The sequence below is a fragment of the Leptonychotes weddellii genome, chromosome X (assembly GCF_054177405.1).
Source record: "Leptonychotes weddellii isolate Sample4059 chromosome X, ASM5417740v2, whole genome shotgun sequence".
Lineage (NCBI taxonomy): Eukaryota > Metazoa > Chordata > Mammalia > Carnivora > Phocidae > Leptonychotes > Leptonychotes weddellii.
In genome coordinates this window covers 47,137,779-47,156,206 of record NC_138385.1, presented here as the reverse complement: position 1 = coordinate 47,156,206, position 18,428 = coordinate 47,137,779, and the positions used below count along the sequence as shown (strand labels likewise).

Sequence of the window (18,428 nt, the reverse complement as noted above, 5' to 3'; positions counted from 1 at the left end):
AGCAAAGAAGTCTATAGTAGTGGGGCGCCTGGGTGGCTCAGTCGTTAAGCGTCTGCCTTTGGCTCAGATCATGATCTCAGGGTCCTGGGATCGAGCCCCGCATCAGGCTCCCTGCTTGGTGGGAAGCCTGCTTCTCCCTCTCCCACTCCTCTTCTGCTTGTGTTCCCTCTCTCACTGTCTCTCTCTCTGTCAAATAAATAAATAAAATCTTTAAAAAAAAAAAAAAAGAAGTCTATAGTAGTAAATCTATTTAGGCTCTGGATTTTTTTGGGCTAACATCCTTTCTCTGCCTCTTTCTCTGCTTTGACATTCTGTACATGATATAATCATTTCTTATATTAATAATTCTTATTTAAATCATTGACCCATTTTGCCACCTAGTCTTCAAAACTCAAATTGTACAAATAACACAGGTAAATAAGCATCAATTTTAAATCAAGACAGTAATATACTTTTATTTGTAATGCCCTTCATGACTATGTCCTATATAGTGTGGGTTTTTCTTAATGCAGACACAAGAATACCCAAAGCTAATGTTTTCTGAGATCCCTACATAACAACTCCTAGAACTTTTCATGGGTTGAAAAATATGGGAGGATCCATCTAGAGTTACAGTCACTTATGCCATTTTCCTGCCTTTTCACATAACCTTACGAAACAATCCTTCAGCGAATACTCTTCAGTTCGATATTTTACTATCTACAATAGCCCTCAGTGTCAATTACAAATTGGGAAGCAGCTGAGAGTTACTATGCTGACTGTCCACAGTCATTTATAAAAATGTTAAAAAAAACAAACAAAAGGAAGCCTACTGTAAAAATCTCCCCATGCAAGGAGGAGTTCACTGAATCCATCCATTCCTTTTTTTCTGTGTTTAAACTAGATCTCTATGCATGACTAAACATTATCCCCAACCCCATGGTAGGAGGACATTTTTAAAGCAGTGTTTGGTATAAAATCTATTAAAGGCTTTTTGAAAATCTAAATGTTCACTGACTCCTCCTTGTTCCCACCTTATTTACCCCTCTCAAAGAACCTTGTCAGATGGCTGATGTATAATTACCTCACAAAAACCATATTCTTTCTTCCTGTGGATTACATGTCCAATAATTTTCTCCTTTGGCTATTTATTAAAAAATTGACTGTCAGGTCAAATAGCCTTATCCCTCTGCGATTCCTGGGCTCCTTCTTTAAACTATATACCCTCTATACCTTCTCCATACCCCCAAACCAAATCCCTGCTCAGGACTGACTATCTTATTTTAAACTGAATTGGTTCACACAAAGAAGTGCCCCAGGTCCCTTCAGTCACCAATACATTCACTTTTTCCCCATTGGATGGTATGTATCAATTCATACAGTAAAATAAAACAAAGGATAGTCATTTGTGTTAGGCAAATCCTAGGAAAGACCTGCAAGCGTTCTCAATTCAAAGGCTAATGGTACTAACCTGGAACATGAGTCACCTAGGGCTACGTATAAAACTGAAATTGCTCAAATCAACCAACTAGCCACTGGTACTATGCTAGTTTCACAGTAGATGCACAGACTTAGCCCTCTGTTAGATAAATGAGAAAAATTATAGTATTAAGCGTAACAACTGAAAAAAAATAAAGAATTTATTTTGTGGTAGACTAGAAGTATTATAAGGGAATTGAAAGAAGAGGTCAACATGTGTTGGAAGAAGAGTTACAGAATGTCAAAAGTAGAGGAAACCTTTAAAACAGCTAGACCAATTTCAGAGAAGGTAAACCACTTGCCTAAAAGCATATAGCTTCTAGCAGTCAGGTGTAGTGAAAGAAGATCTGATGGCTAGGCCTGTGTCAATCCTTGAAGAGGAACAGACCAGACTGTTGGGGGTGGGAACAGATCCTAAAAGGTAGAAAAGTAATGAGAAAATGCAGAAAGGTGAGAGTGTGCATAGACACTGGAGTAATTAAATGGATGTACAAACTGGGGCACCTGGTGGCTCAGTTGGTTAAGCGTCTGCTTTCGGCTCAGGTCATGATCTCAGGGTCCTGGGATTGAGCCTCACATTGGACTCTCCGCTCAGCGGCGAGTCTGCTTCTCCCTCTCCCTCTGTGATTTCTCTCGCTTTCACTCTCTCTCAAATAAATAAATAAAATCTTTATAAATAAATAAATAAAATGGATGCACAAACTGGGGAATGACAGGAAGGAGTTGAAGGATAAAATTACTACAAAATGGGGCTAAAAGGTAACTAGAAGTGTTTGCATTTGATGTGACAGACAAGAGAATGCCACTGGAATTGCCATGTTGGTTTGATGAAGGAGGCAGATAGTGGGAGCAGGAGAGCAGCTAGCAATTATAGTCCTGACCATGGCAGAAGAGTAGAAACTGAGGAAAGCATAACTCTAAGAAACTGAGAAGCGGAGCGCCTAGGTGGCTCAGTTGGTTGAGCAGCTGCCTTTGGCTCAGGTCACAATAGCAGGGTCCTGGGATCAAGCCCCATATCAGGCTCCCTGGTGAGTCTGCTTCTCCCTCTCCCTCTGCCCCTGCTTGTTTACTTGCTCACTCTCTCTTTCCCTCTCAAATAAATAAAAACAGAAGAAATAACATAGTAGTTAGACAGAATCAAAGGTTAATCCCAGAATTACTAGGCTGTTGATTTGTGAGAAGAAAAATGCCACTGGAATGCTTGTGGTTTCCTTAAAGGATGCTCAATTTATAGAGTAACTCAAAATCCAAATCTAGACTTCTGAGGTTATATGGATATGGCATAAATTCACTACATACCATAGTTGCTAACTATGAGTGATATAATGAAGGGCATTTTCAAATGGTTATAATACATTTTTTTAAAACCTCAATTTGGTGAAAGATATCATCCTCTGACATGTACAAATAAAAATTGTCATTTACCTATAGCAAGGAGTTCCCAACTAGACATCCATGAGATAAATCTGCTTGTAGATAAATTTTGTATGACCTCAGTTTAAAAGAAAAAAGTTACTTTGGCATAAACAATCTGGATCTCTGTCTTCTTTTAAAGAGAAAATCTGGCAACACTAGGCCTACAATCAAGACTTATGGTCACATAGCAACTTCTCTTTTTAGATGTATCCTGTGCTCGACAGCTCACCATGGTTTCTACTGCTCCAACCATCTTCTTCCAGCCCACTTCACTTCCTATGACCTGCCTCATCCCTGTAGACATTTGGCATTGCAATCCCTATGTCTCAGTTGTTCAGTAAGTTTTCTTTTGATATTTTTATTTGCCTTGTCATGAGTGTTATATGTTAAACAACTATTATTCGGGATGTTATACATTAAAATTTTAAATATGAATCTTCTAAAAGAAATCAAAGACAGCAAAATGCAAATGTTAATAGAACTGGTACAATTTTAAGAGTGTCCACTCATTTTATTAGCTATAGAACATGTGGGAAAAGGGAAAGGTATTTGCTACTCTGAGGTGGTCACAATTTATTTTTCTGAAAACAAGTAGGGTTGTAACAAGTAACAGTGGTATATTGCGAAAGCCTGTGAATCTAGATTTATCCCAGTTTTTTTTTTTTTTAATATTTTTTTTTTTTTTTAATTTATTTGAGAGAGAGAGAATGAGAGACAGAGAGCATGAGAGGGAGGAGGGTCAGAGGGAGAAGCAGACTCCCTGCCGAGCAGGGAGCCCGATGCGGGACTCGATCCCGGGACTCCAGGATCATGACCTGAGCCGAAGGCAGTCGCTTAACCAACTGAGCCACCCAGACGCCCCGCAGTTTTTTTTTTTTTAAGATTAAAAAAAATACCTATGAAATGAAAGCCAGTGATAAATCAAAATTTAAACCTAACATTGAATTCCTCTTACTTAAAATGCTAACAGAGTTATACTTCAGTTATTAACCATTTATACTCTTCATACTTTTCAGACATTTGACAGAGTTAAGAAATTAACACAATGAAAATATAAATTTGAAAAATAAGCAATTGTCATTAATGTGAAATTAATATATGGGTCTGCCAAATAAGAGTAAAGACAAATTTCCTCACTTGTGAAATATGTCTTTCTTTTGTAAAATTAGAGGAGAAAAAAATGTCACTTTCAAATATATGAAATAATTATACTGCACATTAATTTAAAAAAAAAAACTTGCTTTCTAACTTCACAAAGTCTTAGATTTTTTCCAAAATTCACTTTCTTTTAATAGGCTCTCACAAAGTGTAATGCTTGACTACACAAAGCTATGGTTAGACCATGTTTTTAAATATCATCAACTATCTGACATGAATGGTGGAGACCTACTATTCCCATACATACAACTATGAAAAATACAAAGCTTAGCAGCAAGGAAATTTCCCATTGTCCCACGGTAATTAAAGTTAAAAAGAACATGGGAATCCATGTAAATTCTTCCTCAGAAATATGAAGCACTGAGTCTATAATGAGATATGCCGTTTTCTATAAGTTTCAAATATTAAACTGCCACTTCAATTATTTGTTTATAACAAGCTCAAGGAAAATTCACAAAAGCAACTATCCATCACATTATTTAGATAACTGTGTATATTTGGAGTATAATCTAACTCTGATGATATTAACCCCAAACAACATTCAAACAAACAGAATTTTAATTAATCGAGTACTGCTTCCGATTAGTCAGATTTTACTGAAAGAGAGCAAACCAACATTGTAGTCAATTTTAACTTTGCCCTGGTACATCAAATTGTATTACAGATAAATTAACAGTGTGAAAATTTTTGGCTGGTAGCCCTATCCTACATAGCCTTTTAAAAAGCAATTTCAGTGCCTATCAAGGTAGAAATCAGCAGTTGTAATTTTTTTAATACAGGTGCAAAACAATGGGACCCATTAATAGCTGAACTTTTCACAACACTATTCATGATGATTTATGAGTTAGTATATAATTTGATTATTCTATTAATTCTGATTACTGCTTTGGCTAATAAAGTGAAGGTCACTTCCAAAATAAATCTTCATTACATTTCACAGAAAGTAATTGCCTTCAACTAGTTGTTTTCTTTAATTAAAAACTAATGTAACAAGAAAGAAAACAGACTTCAGGGTTACCATGCCTGCTGCTATTAAGAGAAATATACTGTGTGGATGTAATGTTCTCAAGACAAATCCAACAAAACAGAAAGTGTCTCTTCGTCTAATCTCTGTATTTTCAAAATGGAAGAACTATTTTATATGTATTTAGAGTAATTTTGAAATTACAAGAATAAAAACTGAACTGTATTAATGCTTTAGAAATTGAAAACAAAGAATCTTTGAAAATATTCCCCAAATTCATGAATGTAAAATGTACGGCAATATTTTTCTTTTTTTTTTTTAAGATTTTTTATTTATTTGACAGAGAGAGACACAGCGAGAGAGGGAACACAAGCAAGGGGAGTGGGAAAGGGAGAAGCAGGCTTCCCGCGGAGCAGGGAGCCTGATATTGGACTCGATCCAAGGACCTGAGATCATGACCTGAGCCGAAGGCAGATGCTTAATGACCCAGGCACCCCAAGGCAATATTTTAATTTCTAAAATTATGTATGTGGGATTCAGTATATGAAAAATTAACAGTAGGTCTCTCTCTTAACCAAAGTTTCTCCTAAGGGTGTCAAGAAACCTTCTCTGCCTCTTAAGATAAATACTAGGCACAGGGCCCTGACAGCTTTGGAGGGAGATTACAGGAAAAATTAAAAAGGCTCACTTTAATATATTATTCTCATTTAACCTATTTTTACACACAGAATAGTCTGTGTCCTAGATTTAACATTTCGTTTTATTTTTTATAAAGTCCTCTAGACCTTCAGCTGAGGTCCTATTATCAAAGCTGCTGAATCATACAACCATATAAAATGAATAAAGGAAATTAAAGATGATACGTATTTTCCCACAGAAGTAAAATACTAATCCTCAAACAGGAAATCATATTTCAAAAGCTAGAAAGCCTGAATGTAAGAAATTATTGGGGCATAACAACGAAGCAGGTGGCAATAATTTGTATGCTCACCAATGGTCTCAATTGATATATTGTCACAAACCCCATTCCTGATTAACTTGCTCACTCTGTCCTGGTCATATTAATCTTTCTGTTATCTCAAAAGACCCCAACTTAGACCTCTGCCACAGTTCCTGCTGCCTAGAAAGCTCTTCCCTCAAATCCCCAAAAGCTTATGCCTTACCATCATATTTTGGTGTCACTACACTCAAATACCACCCTCCTAAATGGCCTTCCCTGATCACCATAGCATCTAAAAGGACACCTCCCTACTGCTTATAGTCACTTCCTGCCATACTACCCTATCTTCTTTTCTTCACAAGACATATTACTCCTTAAGTTTTATCTTATTCTACTCTCTGTCCAACACTCTTCAACAACCCCTCCCAACCAGACACTTTCTCTGTTTTCAACAATGTATGTCTGGCACCTACAAAAGAGCTAGTATAAAACCTTTTATGTGTCTCTCTACATATTTTTTAACGAATTCTAATTTTTATTCTAAATTTGCATATGATAAAACAGAAAGCCCAAGTTTACAGCCAATGCTCCCTTAATATTTTATGTAAGAAAATAGTATTAGTTTTAAGTCTTTGGTAAAAAATTCAGTAACTGTTACCAATACCTAACATGCCCTGAGTGAGCATGTGTGTATGAGTGCATGTGTGCTTAGACAAAATACATAAGGCTATCAAAGAATGTACAAAAGTTGCAAATGTACTGGTGGAAACAAACACAATGAACACTCTTACTAGGTTCCTCTTGTGATTGTGATCAAGAGTACATATTTGCAAGACAGGTTTAGAGGCTCATTAGCCAGGGAAGATATCTGTTTCAAAAGGAACATATTTAGTGCATTGGAAAATGTGAGATCAGAACCACTGTAAGTCCCCAACATCTCAGAAACTTTTTGTATTTTTATACCTTTTTTAAAAATCTCTAATGTAGAAAAGATTGATTTGTTTAACTTCTAGTTTCCAATTAAAAATCATTATAACTAGTGTTCTTTACTCTTGTAAAAAGTAGTACTCAAACATATAAACACTGAACTGATCTCGATGCTACTCCTACACCTGGGAAAAAAATTCTTTAACTTTGATGGCTTGACCTCTGAAATATACTCTCTTTACAGTCCTCACAGAAACCTTGTGATAATACTTTAAAATTTTAAAAATAAAAACAAATAAATGTTATCCTTTCCTATAACTTAATTTCCCCGATATATGAGTTACATATAAGAGTGTATTAACTCTTATTACTCTTCCTCTCATGGGAAATTCAAGCATCGTGATATCAAGACCCGTGTGGGCCCCACATACTGCTTGGATTTCTCTCTCCCTCCGCCCCTCCCCCCTGCACTCACTCTTTCTCAAATAAGTAAATCTTTAAAAATAAAAAAGACTTCCTTTTTCCTTAAGTCACAAAGAAACACACAATAAGCCAACTCCCAGTTAAGAAGACTGATAAAAGCCATCACTCCTAGATGAATTCCAGATCTAGTATGAATTTCATGCTTAGTTTAGTAACATAGTGGTTCTCAACCTTGGTGTTCTGTGAGATAGTGCTCCCTAAGTCTGTGAGAGGAAAAGAAAAACAAAAAAAAAGGCTGTGTTACAGTGGGTCCTATGCAGAGCCTGCAGCCTCTCTTATCTATGCCAAAGCCTCTAAGAATGTTGGGTATATCCCTGGGAATGGGTCAAACATGCAAATACATCCATCATGTATGCTGACACAGAAAAGGGCTGTGAACTGCTGATAGTCTAAATATGCTGTTCCTGGGGCGCCTGGGTGGCTCAGTCGTTAAGTGTCTGCCTTAGGCTCAGGTCATGGTCCCAGGGTCCTGGGATCGAGCCCCTCATCAGGCTCCCTGCTCGGCGGGAAGCCTGCTTCTCCCTCTCCCACTCCCCCTGCTTGTGTTTTCTCTCTCGCTGTGTCTCTGTCAAATAAATAAATAAAATCTTTAAAAAAAATAAATATGTTGTTCCTAACAAAAAACAAGAGAGTATCCTGTAACACAGAGAACCTCACAGCTGTTCAACTACCTTCCACTATGCTTTTGTGCTTTGGTCCTCCGTCTTGCTACCTTGCTTTTATTTTCATAGACAAGTAGGGTGTTTTTCTCATACCATTGCAACATTTAACTACAGACTCCAAACAGACATAAGGAATTAAACTCACATAAGTTTGCAAACTTAGCTTTGTATCCCTAGAGAAAACATGAGAGATTTTATCCATGGTTTAACATCTTTCAGGAGGAAAAAAGTGCAGAGAAGCTCAAATTTAATCTGCAAGGCTGACAGGCTAATTTTCTTAATCTCACTAATTATAGATCACATAAGAGGGTAATTTTAAAAACTGTTCTGAATTGGTCAGGACAATTTTATTAGTATATTTCTGTGGCTAAGATCATTTCCACAGGAATGACTAACAGCAGAAACATTTAGTCTGTTCAACTGACTGAACTATCAATAACCATCAGTGTGTTTGTTGGGGTCTTAAAAATTACCAGTTCCAAAGTTTACATTCTAAAGAGAATTATTTTCTCTCCGGCAACTATTCAGAAATAAAGTATTTCTTTTCTCATGTAAGTTTTGACATTGTTAGATATCTAAGATGAAACAAACTGCAGTGGAGATAAGTAAAACCGCCTCATAAGGCCAGAGTATTTAAGCTAAAATGTAGAAACAGATAACCAAGTTCTTCTGATTCATACTTGATTTATCTGTACCATACAGACAGTGCCCTAGTTTGCTGTTCTTAAGAGTCCATTTCAAGCATTAAAATATTCATAGCCTAGAAAGACCCTCCATCTCTGTCAAATAAATAAATAAATAAATAAATAAATAAATAAATAAAAAGACCCTCCATGGTGGTTTTTATTTCTACTTTAGGAGTACAATGAAAAATAATGCTTGTTTTCATCTGCATTTGCTTGTTGAAAGAAATACATCTAACCCCACAAAAGAAGGGACAAACAAGAAAGCTAATTCCAGGGAGGGGAATAGGTATACTGCACTAGATTTCAGATAGTAGCAGCTCTAATCTTGGTATATCCACCTCTGTGAGAAGACTACAGGCTGACAGTAAAGTTCTAATTTCAAAACATCATGGAAGGTGGAAACACTACAGTCAGAAGTTTGGTTCTCAATTCATTAGGCATTTGGGACCACTCCACTATATCGAAGAATGTGAATTCATATATGCACAGGAAAATTAACATGGTTTGGAAATTATTTCACTTTATATAACAAAGGCTCATGCTGTGCCTATTTGTGCCAGGTACTGTTCTAAGAGCTTAGCAAATAATTTCCTTAAAACTCCTAACAACCCGAAGAGGTAGATACTATTGTTATTCCCTTTTTATAAGGGAGGAAACTGTAAAAAAACAGGATTTAACCAGTAGGTAAGTGGCAGAGAAGGATTCAAACAGAAAGTCTGTTTAAGGGTCTCTACTCTTAACAACTACACTGTTGTACCTCTCAGGATACATTAAAACATAAAACTAGAATCAAGATTAATTGTTCATTCAATAAATATGTATTATTCAAAAGCTTATTTTAGAGGTAATTCCTTCTATTTTTAAATGTACCTGAAGAATATGGGTCTGTGCATACAGGACCATGATTAAAGACTGTAGATTCAAGAATGAGTATTTTCAAATTCTAATATAGTCAAAAGAAAAATAGCCACACTATGAATCCCATTTTTCTTTTAACAAACTCAGATGTTTGTTAAAAAACATCTCATCTTTGTTTTCCCTCCATATTGGGGGGAAAACAAAGGAGAGAGGGAAACAAACCACAAGAGACTCTTAACAATAGAGAACTGACGGTTGATGAAGGCAGGTGGGTGGGGGATGGGCTAGATGGGTGAAGGATATTAAGGAGGGCACTTGTGATGAGCCCTGGGTGTTGTATGTAAGTGATGAATCACTGAATTCTACTCGTAAAACCAATATTGCACTGTATGTTAACTAAAATTTAAATAAAAATAAAAAAAAACCCTCTGGTCGGAAAGCAAAAAGTTGAAAGATATGGCTGTTTACAAATACATGTGCATTTGTATGAAATAATGTAGGGATACCAGTGTAAGTGCAAATTATAAATGACAGGTTTATGACTTTCAAGTGTGCATGAATTGAAGACTACAGGAGTCATTTACAAACAGCTGAAATTAGTTTGGTTTCTTGAGTAGGCTACATATACTTTCCTGTTTATGCTATTCATTTGTTTAGCAAACTGTTTACAGACTACAAAGTAAAAACATTCAAATTATTATGAATCCTGACTTGGTGAGATTAAAATCGGTGAAGTTTTACCACAGGGATATGGCACTTTTTGGTGCCACTATTTCACTATATTGGGCAAGTAAGAGTCTACTGCCTAATTTGGGGAAAGGGGAGAAGAAAGAGAGGAGAGGTTGAGGCATGAAGGGATAGAGAAATAAGGAAGAGGAATGGCTAAAAGCTGTATTAATTATTTCAGCTCCAACACAGAGTTCTTTTTTATAAATCATTTCTCTAGTACATGAAAAAAAATAGTTTGTCCTACAATATTTAATTTCTATGGTAAATTCTAATCCGATTTTTTAAATAAGTAATTTATTAAGCACCTACTATATGCCAGCTGAAGTTCCAAGCAGTTCTATTGAAGCAGTTAACTACATATGAGCAAAATACACCAAATTCAATAGTAAGGCAAAAATTATGGCATACCCATCTTGTAAAAGGCTATGTACTAGAAACTACAGGAGACATAAAGAGGACTACATTTTATACAGCAAATATACCTATCAACAGACATACTATAAGGTAATTTAATTACATAATTAAATTCTAAATACCATATCTTGTTTGTATAAAGTGAATGAAGAGTCTATAATATATGTTTCAGTAATTACAAAAACACTAATTCCAAATACCAAGACCATGAAGTCATACAACTTTTATAATACCCTACCTGATGTTGGACAATCTTCAATGCACTTTCCCTAACATCATCACATTTGAGTTTCAGAGTAGCCCAGGGCAGGAGTTAGGATGAGATTTAATTACCATTTCCCTTATATAGGTGAAACAATGGAGGCTCTGAGAATTTAAATGACATGTTCAAGTTCATGCAAATAATATGACAGAGCTAGAATCAGAATCCAATTCTGAGACTGATAGTTTTGTAACATGGAAAACCTTGTAACTTTCATGAGACAAGGAATTTTATAAAAACAGTTTTTTGAGCATTCCCTACCAAAGTAGAAAGCAAATTGATGAAAAAGTTGGAAATGAAGAGCTTCATTAAAATTTTATGCAATCACACTAATTGGATCACTTTGGAACAAAAAACAACTTAAACAGGGGAATAGTAGAGAACACATGGAAATCCAGCTATCTAACATAGACTTACACTTGCCAACAATTAAAGCCTTAGATCTTTGTAATTTGGTTGCCTTCAGGGTTGTTTTTTGAATTGGCTTGAAAATAGACACACTTCACATACTATTTCTATTACACCTGCACAAAAGTACATTGGTTCCAAAGAGATAGTTCAAGAATTGTTTTGAATGATCCTTAAAAAGTCAGACTATGCAATAACACAGTGTTACCTTTCAATTTAATCAAACTAAAATCTCAGCTCCAAACACTGGGCTTAAATTCAATTGTCATTCTGGCCCTATATGAAGTCAGCCACCTTTCACTCTACTACAAGGTATTAGAATTATTTTAAGATTTGGAGTAGTATGCATTATGTAACCGGGGGAGAAAACAACTGGGCTGAGTTTTTGTATCTATGTGTGAGGATAATCTAGTATCTGAATTTTTAGCATTGAAGGAGGCTATTACTAAAATAAAAACTCAAACTATGTAATTTGGGGAACAAATATAATTCTAATATGTTCATGAGTCACAATAAATGCTCTAGCACCACACACTTATATATTTCAATGAGAAGTTATTCCCAAATTAAAAGTCTTTTCCTGTCACAACCTGAGGAATAATGCCGTCAAGGACACAAAAACATTCCATTGCTTTATTAACGACAATGCTCAATGATCTGTGAATAACCTGGGGAAAAAAATGAAGATTATTGAGTTATTTTACCAATCTATCCATCCATCACCAGAGAACAGGTTTCAAAATGATGGATTATCTCACCACCCTGCTGTTTATCCCACACAATACTCTCTCCTCAAGGGAAAAACAAACAAATGATCATACAAACATAATCATGCCTACCCTCTATACCTTATGTATCATTTCTATGCCAATATTATTAACTAGAGGGCTAAATGTCTTTAAAATTGTATGCAAAAGATTCAGAAAATGAGGTATGTTGCTCTATTTTTTACCCTCCAGGATTCTACAATTTATAAAAATTCTATTCAAACAACAGCCCTCCAACTTTTGGGAGACAACCTTTTGGTTAAGCTATTCAACATTACTCTTCAAATTTAATAAGGGCAGCACCATTGAGATAGTGCATCTCAGTGGTTCTTAACCTTCTTGGGAGGTGACAGACTCCCTTGATAAAATGATAAAACTATGAATGCCCTTCCTAGAAAAATGCAGCCATGTATATCACACACACAAAATTTGGCATGCAATTTCAGAGTATTCTCCCCAAAACCCAGATGATTATTCCAGGTATTGGAATGCCAGGTTAAGGACTCTGAATTTGAAGAACTCCCCTTACTATACCCACCCTTCCAATGCTATTTTAGGCTGTCAGATACAAGTTTCTAAAAGGATGGCTGTAAGTTTGCTTATACTATAACTGAAGATGGCCAAATAAAAAAATTTCTACATATGAAGTTATATTTCTTATATAATAAAGACATAATTTTAATTTTAGCATGGTAATACCAACATTCAGTGGTATTCAATTCAACTCAATTTTAGCATGGTAATACCAACATTCAAATGGTTGAATGAACTATGGTATATACATCCATATACCGGAGAACTACTCAACCATTAAGATTTTTTTAAGTATGCATGTATATACACATTTATAAATAGACGCCCATATAAGCATGGAAAAGATGGGAAAATATGCAACTGAACAATGTTAACTCTAGGGGTGGAATTTGTGGGTGGGGAACAGGGCTTGTATTTCTTTATAAAAGTGAGTGTGTTTGTTTCCTATTTTTTTCAGTATTTTTATTTTTTCTCTAACTACTAAGATTGTATGTTACCAAGAATTTGCTTTATAATGGCTATTTAGTATCTTCAATATGTCAGGAAATTTGCCAAATTACCTAAGTTGTTCCACTGATTCAAATGTCAAGATCTTTTAAAATGTTCTGGTCCTTAAAGAATTTTTACATAGCTCCAGATTATAGAACCAAAAATTGAGTAGTAAGACTTTAAGAAAGAACGGCAAGAATATTTTATTCTCCCTGCCTTTCAACATTTTGGCTAGAGTCAACTATACCAATTCAATATATACTGAATTGGACTAACCCATTATTTCTCAAACAGGGAGTAGTTTGTCCTTAGGGGTATTTGTCAATGTCTGGAGACATTCTGTCTGTCACAAGTAGGTAGGTGGGTGAAGGTAGTGACATCTAGTGCGTAGAGGCCAGGGATGCTGCTAAACATCCTACTATGTACAGGACAGCCCATCCCCCAACACGGCCAAGAATTATCCTGCTAAAAATGTCAAGTATCCTGTCAAAAATGAGATTAAGAAATTCTGGCCTAAACCAAAAGCCTCAAAACAATTATGTATCTCACATAATCGGGCCATGTTCAATGATAGGTGGAATCATACCACTCACTGATGGTACTTGGTTCAGAGTAGAACCCAATCTTGCTCTTTTCTGGAAATGGATAGGTTAACTGAGCAATCTGAGATTCCTGTAACTCCATCAAAGTATCATCTTGTGTGCCTTGATTAATTTCATGTAAAATCTCTTTAGACTCTTTCTGATCATTTCTGAGTACTGATGTCATTCATACCTACATTACACACTCTGGAACCTGATGAAATATACTTTCTTATTCTGTAATTGGTCCATAAGTGTACATTTTCTTTCCTCAACTAAACACTCTTGACATTAACATCAAAGTCTACATCATATTCTTTTTCATATATATCTATTATACCTAGGCAGAGAATGGATGCTTTAAAAAATAGCCGTTGAATTAAATGGGAAGAAATGAAAATAACCAAATTTACAATAAAGGACATAGATGCTTCTTCACAACTTTTCTGTCACTCTAAATCCTTTTCTTCTTGATCAGAATTGGGCCCAGAGAGCAATTACCCTGGTTACTTTTACTATTCAGCTGTGTTCCCTAGACAACAGCAACACTTGGAAACTTATTAGAAATGCAAATTTTCAGGCTTCACACCAGATCTAAAAGTCAGAAACTCCGGGAATGGGGCCCAGTAATGGTGTTAAATTCTGACACAGGTGAAGGCTTGAAAACACTGCTCTACCACTTCTTTGACACACAATTTTTTGCAGCAATTCATAAATACCTACTATTCATTAATTTACCCATCAAATACTTAATGACTAATGTACACTAGGCAGTGCAGTGAGGCAATCTTGTAATATCCCCTAATATCAGGGTTTTTAAAAAGTATTATATTTGGTAGATAAAAGACTACTGAACTGATTAAACTGGGGTCAGAAAACCTGCCACCTATTTTGTAAAGAAAGTTTTTGGAACACAGCCATGTCCATCCTTTTACATATTGTCTATGACTGCAAATAGTTTCAAGGGAGACCACATGTCTTACAAAGCCAAAACTATTTACTATCTGACCCTTTACAGAAAAAAATTTGTTGACCCACTATATTAGAATACTAAATCTTGCTCAGTCCCTAATTCAGACAACAGCAGCAGCAGCAATAATTATAATAATCATACTAAGAGTAATAACAGCTAGTACTTATGTAGTACACTAAGGCAATCAATGTTTAAACCACTTTCTGGATATTAATTCATTTTCATCCTTACAACCTATGAGGTAGATGCTATTATCATCCCCATGAAAAAATGAGGAAACTGGAGCACAGAGAGGTTAAATAACTGGCCCAAGAATACACAGCTAGTAAATGGCAGAACCAGGATTTAACCCCCATGGGTCTGGCTCTAAAATGTACCCTCTTGTTCATTATACTATACTTAACTACTTCTCCTTCACAACACTAGAGCATAAATATCTGGTTGCATCTATCCCAAGAGGTGCCTGAAAATTACAGTTCCAATAGCAACATTTTCCAAGTTTTCCCATCCCTCTTCTGTCTTTATACTCCAGAAGCACCTTTATTATAAACTCTTTAGGACCTCTTCTTTTCATAAGCTCTTAAGGAATGATTATCTGAGTAAAAAATGTTTTCTTTTATTGAAAATTCTTAACAATAGTTCTCAATCCTTGTTTTTAGGTCATGGATGACTATGAAAATCTGATGAAACTATGAGTTCCTCTCATAAAGACACACATATAACATTTTGTATATAAATTCCAAGGACCCAAGGACCCTAGATTAAGAACCTTTGGCATAGCATATCTCAGTGCAGCTCTACTCAGCTGCAGTGCTGCAAAACAATAATGTGTAGTGATCCACAATGAAAATATTTCTTACTTAACTATAGGACTTTTGCACTCAATGTTCATCTAATTAATGTTTCTGTTGAATTCACTTTGGCAATTTTTTAACCTTTAATTTCAAATATTTAAGGTTCAATTCAATAACCAAGCTTTACACATACAAACAATTTGGACTGGTCAAATCTACCAATTAGATATAGGTCGTTTCCACACCTACATTTTTAGGTGTATCATGGAGTTCTACCTATGACACTGAGGTGGGGTGGGGGCAGGGAACCAATGCGGTTGGGAGCATGAAACACAGGAATGGTAACTAGCCTCCAAAACATATAAAATCTAACTGCTACTGGGCTCATCTGCATTAGTGTTCATCAAATGCAAACATAAAAATCATAGGGCTGAAGGGGAAATCTGTTTGCTCGTAATGTTTTTCCTTTTACCTTTATCTATTAGGCAAAATGTGGGAAGTTGAAAGAATTCCTTTATTCATCTAAAGTAGTATTTCCTACTGGGCACAGAATTGGAAGAGGTTTCTAAGAATACTGTAAGAATGGCCCTTAGTCTCACCTGCTTTTTTTTTAGAAAGTGACTATGTATTGACAGTAAGAAATCCTAACAAATTACAAGTTGTTAAAAGCTGACAAATACCACAAATATTTTTTTAAATCCCCCAAAATAATATTTTTATTAACTATCTCCTTTTAGTTTTTTCAGAAAATGTTTAAAAATTGTGGGGCACCTGGGTGGCTCAGTCGGTTAAGCGTCCGACTTGATTTCAGCTCAGGTCATGATCTCAGGATCGTGGGATTGAGTCCTGCATTGGGCTCTGTGTTCAGTGTGGAGTCTGCTTGTCCCTCTTCCTCTGCTCCTCCCCCCTGTTTGTTCTCTCTTTCTCAAAGAAATAAAATCTTTAAAAAAATTGTGTAAGATTGTGTAAGAGGTAAGTCATGAAGAATGCATACCAGGAAATCTGCTTTCTAGCCTCAGCCTCTTTTTATCTTTCCTCATTTATAAAATTAGACCATCAAAACAACATGAAAGCATTCTTTCAATTCTAATTTTTTTTTTTGTTATATTACTACCAGAATAGTAGGGAGAATTTTACAAGAAAAGAGATTAAAGAGAATGCTGTTAAAGGGAAATAATAATGTACTGTTAAAGTATCTAGATCTATAATCTAAGCCATGCTTATGTGGGTGGAAGGGCAAGAACATTGGGGGCAGACTTTAAGAAGCCATCTCAATTTTGCTCTGACTTTACATGCAACTGAATATATAAACTCATAAAACTTTCCATTGGTATAATCTTTGACCAATTTTAACATTTCTCTTGGTTTTCCAATAGGTTTCATCCAGGTTAACAAATGTCTTTTAGATTTCTGAAAATTCTCTGAATAAAAAGTGTTGGTTATTAGAGAATAAAATAGGCAGGTTACTTTGGTCTGAGAGATGTTTTCTACAGAGCTCTCCAAATATAACAATAAAGCAGAGGAAAAAGATAAAACAATAGAAAATACTTTACAATTTATATTAAAAATAAATTCCATGATTATAACAAAATCAGAGTAGCATCTATGTGGTCCCTTGTAGGCATCATTATTCAAGCCATTGCTGAATTAATTTATCAAGTGGGAGATTCCCTTTCCTATCTTTCCATGCTATTCCTATAATCTTGAGCAAGTTACTTACATATTTTGGACTTTTGGTGTTCTCTCATTCTCTCTTTTTAAAAGCTATAAGAGATCAACCTGTGTTCCAAAATTTCCTGAGGCAGATCTCGCATTTGTTCAATTTTCCACAGTCAATACTCAGAAAAATGTCACGAGTACAAACACCTAGTAAAAAGTATTTGGTGGTGATTCTACATGTGTGTGCATGCACAGTATTTATATTACATGTTAAAAGTAAAAAAACCACATCTTTTATGTTTTAAGAATCCTACTACATTAAAGGAAAAAAGGAAATAAAATTTAGGCCACTGAAGAATGGAAGACTGAATTACCCAGTAAATTATCAGTTGAATAAACTCTTCTTATAAAAATCAAGTAACAATCCCTGGGCAGTCTGAGTCTACTTATAAAAAAGTGTAAAGTTTGTTTGATCCCACTGGTACTGCTCCATTTCACAGGTTATGACACACTATGTGAAACCTACTCTGAACTAGAAAGTTCTAAAAGCTACCATGTTACCAACCACACAGATAACAAATAAATTAGGGCTTAAAAAGGACTTCTGTTTAGAAGATATATTGAGAGAGTCTAAAAACCTATATACTGAACACATATCCTGTCCAGTGTGTCAGAAAAAATACTAACCAATATACGGTAGGGAAAATTCTGTGGCTTGCTAGACTAGAAAAATACAGTTTTCAATGACTTTTCTTCCCAAAAGGTCCAATTTATGACATATTAGTGGGTAGTATTACAATAAGTAAGCGTCACATTTTTTACTTAAAAATAAATCTACCAGGGATCCTGGGTGGTTTCAGTAGGTTAAGTGTCTGACTCTTGATTTCGGCTCAGGTCATGATCTCAGGGTCCTGGGATGGAGCCCAGTGTCGGGATGCCCAGAGTGAAGAGTCTGCTTGTCTCTCTCTCCCTCTGCCCCTCTCCTGTTTGCTCACTTGCTCTCTCTCTCTTAAATAAACCTTTTAAAAAATCTACCTCTTTAAATGTATAAAAACCTCAAAGGGTGTTTTTTTTTTTAAAGATTTTATTTATTTATTTATTTGACAGAGAGATAGACAGAAGAGCACAAGCAGAGGGAGTGGCAGAGGGAGAGGGAGAAGCAGGCTCTGCACTGAGCAGGGAACCCGATGCGGGACTCGATCCCAGGACCCTGAGATCATGACCTGAGCCGAAGGCAGACGCTTAACCATCTGAGCCACCCAGGCG

At 35.7% G+C, this 18,428-nt stretch overlaps 1 protein-coding gene across 3 annotated transcripts in view; it reads right to left on the bottom strand.

The window, feature by feature from the left end:
* The window catches only part of CHM (CHM Rab escort protein), a 191,340-nt gene that overhangs the window by 82,199 nt on the left and 90,713 nt on the right, over positions 1–18,428 (bottom strand). The gene's annotated exons all lie outside the window — the stretch shown is intronic.